Here is a 4,967-nt window from a genome sequence, read left to right on the forward strand (position 1 = left end):
GAATTATATTAATTGTTTGCATTTTTTGCACATTCAGTTTTTATTAAAATCGTGAAAAAAATGCCACAAATATCATGCATACATTTAGATTTTTTGTTCACATTTTAGGATTAATTAGTTAAGTAATTGCTTTATCAAAAATGAAAATCACAAAAAAATAGCTCATTTTTACATTCTTAGTTTTTAATTTTGGATCATTAATTTTTCTCTTTAATTTAGGATCAACTAATTTTCATAAATATTATAGTTAAACAATTAGCCTAATTTTATAATTTAAATTAATTTAGGAATTTAATTTAGGTTTTTAATTAATTAAAGGAAGAAAAAGAAAACAAAAGAAAAAAAGGAAATTGAAAAGAAAAGGCTGGTTTAAACTTGATTGGGCCAAAATTAATATTGAGCCCAAATCCCTACCCAGACCCACCGACCAGCCCAATCTCCCTACCTAAACCCGCCTGACCCGACCCGCCTAGCCCAAGACCCCCCTCTCATTAAAACCTACAGACCCTAGACCTAGACACTCTAGGAGAGCCGCCGTTTTCCATCAAAATGACCCCTTGTTCATCTTCTTCAAGACCAAAGAATAGACCCCCGCTGGACCTTCTTCTCCTTCACCTTCCAAATCCTTTGAACTTCATCTTCTTCGTCCTTAGGATCAGCAAAAAACTCAAAAAAATGGGACCTTAAGGGACCTACACTAAAGAACGGACAGCGCCGTTTCCCTGGACCTTGTTCTTCGCTGCTCTCTCATCTTCAATAGACAGAATCAAACCCACACAAAAAGGAGAACCCATTTTTCCCTTCAGCAAAGAGAACAGCGGTGCAAAGCATCAAAAAATCAGCCACCCCTTTGCCTTCGCTCCACCTTCTCTCTTCATTTTTCTCTCATAAAAAGCTTTGAAAAGAGCTCCTGAAGTATTTAATACAAAACATTTTGTTTCTTCATATTTTGATCGATTTCTGTTTTAAAAGTGATGGATTTTCAGTTGAAATCGAAGTCTGATTATGAATTCGTAGTCGACTGGAAATTTCTATCGCCAATTCGAGTTTTCCGGTCAAGAGTATTCTGGGTCTGTTGAGCGCTGTTGATGGAATTGCCGTGAAGATGATGCTGTGTTTCGTTGATGCTGTTTTGCTAAGCTACAACTTTCCTCTTGCCTTTATTTGGCTATTCACGTTTGTATTTACTGATGTTTAGAGGTATTTATCTCAATCTCGAAATATAAGTGTTGTTTGGATATTTATGTGCTAAAAACTTGCTGAAATTGCAAGGAAATGGTATGATGTTTTTGGTTAAAATCTGATTCTTTACTTCTTTTAGTTTAGTTTAATAAAAAGGGAAAATCCTTAATTGAAAAGTTTAAACAAGAACAGATCACCACTGGCCGAAGTGGTTTTTGCTAAAGTTGTCAGCGATGATTTCTATTCTCATTCTTTCTAGAAGTAAATTTCCTAATTCTCCTTCAATATCCATTGACATTGGTGTTTTTTTTTTAATTTCTCATAGGCTTCTTCTGTTTGAGATACAATGCCTTTTTACTTGATCGTATTTTTATAAATTCTAATGAATTATTTCATTGATGAGGCAACGTATTCTGTGTTGGGAAGTTCATTGGAAAAGCTGAAGTTATGCAATTTGGTTCATAAATCCAACTTTGTAATTATGTTTAGATCCTCTGTTAACACTTTTATTTGGTCTAGGGAACGATTTGAATTTTAGTTGGAGGATGATCTTCTTTAATCCAATCGATAAACAATTTTGTTTGGCTTCATTTTTGGGATGGATGAGGAAGAGGCGTAAACAGATGTAACTGACTAACTGAGAAAGCTCATTACTTAGTCAATTGCTTTATTGTTTAAAATAAACTAGTCCACAAATCTCATTAATCTTGCTGATATGCTTGCACTGTTTATTTCTGAACTAGCGCATCAAAAAAAAATGAATAGTTTAAATTGTATATTTGTCTACTTTTTTTTTACCCCCATGGTTTACTGTGGAGATCTGGGACTTGTGCTAATTTGATGTTGTATCTAATTGTCCTGATGTTGTTTTTTTGCTCGACTCTTTAATGTGTGCGAATCTTGTTAGTCGTTGCTCTCGCTGCTCTCAACTCGGACCAAATATATGTGAAGAAGTTTAACTGAGGGGTGCCATCTACTATTGAAATTTATAATCTATGGCCCTCACATTAATACCAAAACTAGTGTAGAAGATACTTTGAACATTCATAACTAGTTTAGAAAATACTTATGAACATCATAGCTTGCTTTAGGCACGATTAAATAAATTATCACAACTAGGGGTACGGTTCCCCTGGCGTAGTTATGATACCTAATTTTAAACTATATTTAAATGGGAGCATCCTTAGTTTGCTTTAGTAAAAATACAAATATTTTAAAAATAAATCGAGGTGTGCCAATCACAATCGAATCACTTAAATCTATGGCCCTCATATTAGTATTATAACTTAGTATAGAAAATATTTTTAAGCATTTGTAGCTTGCTTTAGGCGCGCTTATAATAAAGTCATAATAGCTACGGGTACGGTTACCGTGACGTAGCTGTGATACCTAATTTCCAAATCCGGAGGTATATTTATGTGACCCGGCCATAATTTCTAATAACTTTAATAAATTAAACATGTTGTAGATCGTGGGTACAGTTCCTGTGACACGATTCACAATGTGTATCAAACAAACAAGTATACGACAATCGTAACTTGTTCCAGAATAATTCCATAGAATAATTAAAAGCGGTTATAAAGTTTAAAAATGCACAATATGTTGAAAATATATAGTAGATCAGATAATATGCCAATTATTAATAGCTTAAGCGACCGTGCTAGAACTACGGAACCCGGGAATGCCTAACACCTTCTCCCGGGTTAACATAATTCCTTACTTAGAATTTCTAGTTCGCAGACTTTTGAATAAAGTCTAAATTTCCCTGATTTGAGATTTAAAATAAACCGGTGACTTAGGACACCATAATAAACTATTCCAAGTAGCGATTCCAAAAAAAAAAAAAATCTCATTTCGAATAATGTCACTTTAATTGGAAAAGCTCCCTTATATCCCCTCTTGGGTGGTAAAAGGAGGTGTGACATGAGGAAGTTGAGAAATTGGGGGAAAAGTTCCCCAACCAAAAATCTGAGATTTGAGTAGGATTTAGGCGTCGGATTTAATTGATTTTTGCACGAGTGATTCTTGAGTGAATGAGTGTTCATAATTTATGACTTTAACCCGATTCCGAGATGTGAGCCCGGAGAGGCTTTTTGGGCTTTTTCTATTTTCTTGCCTTAGCTTTGATTCCATTAGCTAAATTAGTTGTTTGTAGCTATATTTACGTTATGTAATTGATTTGATTAGATTTGGGCCACTCGGAGTTGGATACTCGTGGTAAGAGCGTGATTTCGGATTGATTTGAGCTTGGTTCGAGGTAAGTGGCTTGCCTAACCTTGTGTGGGGGAACTCCCCTTAGGATTTGGTATTGTTTGATATATGAGCGTTGTGTACGTGAGGTGACGAGTGCGTACACGAGATATTTGGTGAAAAATCACGTTTTCTTTAAGCAAATATTTGTTTTCCTTTAACTGAACAACACTAGTATATATAACTATCCTGTTTAGCTTATGAAAGCATGCCTACTTGCCTTAACTGTCTTAACTGCCTTAACTACCTTAACTGCCTCTCCGAACTCTGTGCAGCATGTTTAGTGAAAATTACCTGTCTTCATTCATATGAACTTAGTCTAAACTGTAGAATTCCTTGTTGAATTTGTTGTTTATGTTGATTGAGTTGCCTATTTACTTTGGACTACGGAATGGTATTCCGAGAGATCCCCCTACATGTTTATGTTTGAGACTACGGGACGGTATCCCAGGAGATCTCCCTGTACTATATATTTACTTTGGGACTACAGAATGGTATTCCGGGAGATCCCCCTGCACATTTACGTTTGGGACTACGGGATGGTATCCCGGGAGATCCCTTGTTATCTCTGTGTACTGAGTTGTTGTTTTTCTGTGATTTCATTCTTGTTAAATTTAGTATTTATTCTTACTGCAATATTTCATTTTGTATTATTTTGTAGCTCGGGGGCCCCTGACCTAATCTCGTCACTACTCGACTGAGGTTAGGCTTGGGACTTACTTGGTACCGCTGTGGTGTACTCATGCCCTTTCCTGCACATGTTTTTCGTGTGCAGATCCAGGTAGCTCACATTAGTTGCATTACCAGTGAGGCGAGACGATTGTAGAGACTTCGAGATATATCTGCCGCATCCGCAGACCCAAGAGTCCCTATCTACTCTTCCTTAAGCTAAAGACTTTCTTGTATTTTCTTCGTTGATAGATTCTAGAGTTTAAAAGCATTGTTTTCTTTCTGTAGCTTGTAATTCATGATATTTCGGGTTTTGGGAGCATTTGTGTTCAATTCGAGGGTGATTATTGTATATGTCGCGAGACATCTAAATTTCTTAAATAATTTACCTGTTAAATTGTTAGTTTTTCATGTTTTCGTCTTATTTCCCGCAAAGTGTTAGACTTACCTAGTCGTAGAGACTAGGTGCCGTCCCGACGATTCACGGAGGGAGAACCTGGGCCGTGACATATTCTCCCCAGACCTAATTTGTGGGATTATACTGGATATGTTGTATACGAGTTTCAGAATATTCCCTTCTAGTTTCATTTGTAACTATAAGAAATGAGAAAAGTGCGAGGGAAATAGGAGACAAGATAAGATTTTTCAAGTCTGATTGCCAATTTTTTTTTTTTTTTAATATGGATGAGAAGAAAAGGAATGTGTTTACAAGTAATCTTATAAAAGACCGGTGGATTCACCATCCACCTAAAAATTAGGAGATAACTTCCTAAAACTACTGGAATGAGAAAGTGGCCTACAAATAACTGCTACACAAATTATATGAAACATAACTAACAAATGATAAAGTCATCTACTTTCTGAAC

At 35.8% G+C, this 4,967-nt stretch overlaps 1 long non-coding RNA gene across 1 annotated transcript; it reads left to right on the forward strand.

Moving 5' to 3' along the window:
• The first annotated feature begins 528 nt into the window (after positions 1–528).
• LOC104213230 (uncharacterized) lies at positions 529–4,512 on the forward strand. The gene is made up of 3 exons (XR_011401727.1): positions 529–1,200; positions 3,370–3,439; positions 4,208–4,512. It is a non-coding gene; the product is annotated as an uncharacterized lncRNA (long non-coding RNA).
• Positions 4,513–4,967: the final 455 nt, after the last annotated feature.

Source organism: Nicotiana sylvestris, chromosome 8, assembly GCF_000393655.2.
Source record: "Nicotiana sylvestris chromosome 8, ASM39365v2, whole genome shotgun sequence".
In the NCBI taxonomy this organism is placed as follows: Eukaryota; Viridiplantae; Streptophyta; class Magnoliopsida; order Solanales; family Solanaceae; genus Nicotiana; species Nicotiana sylvestris.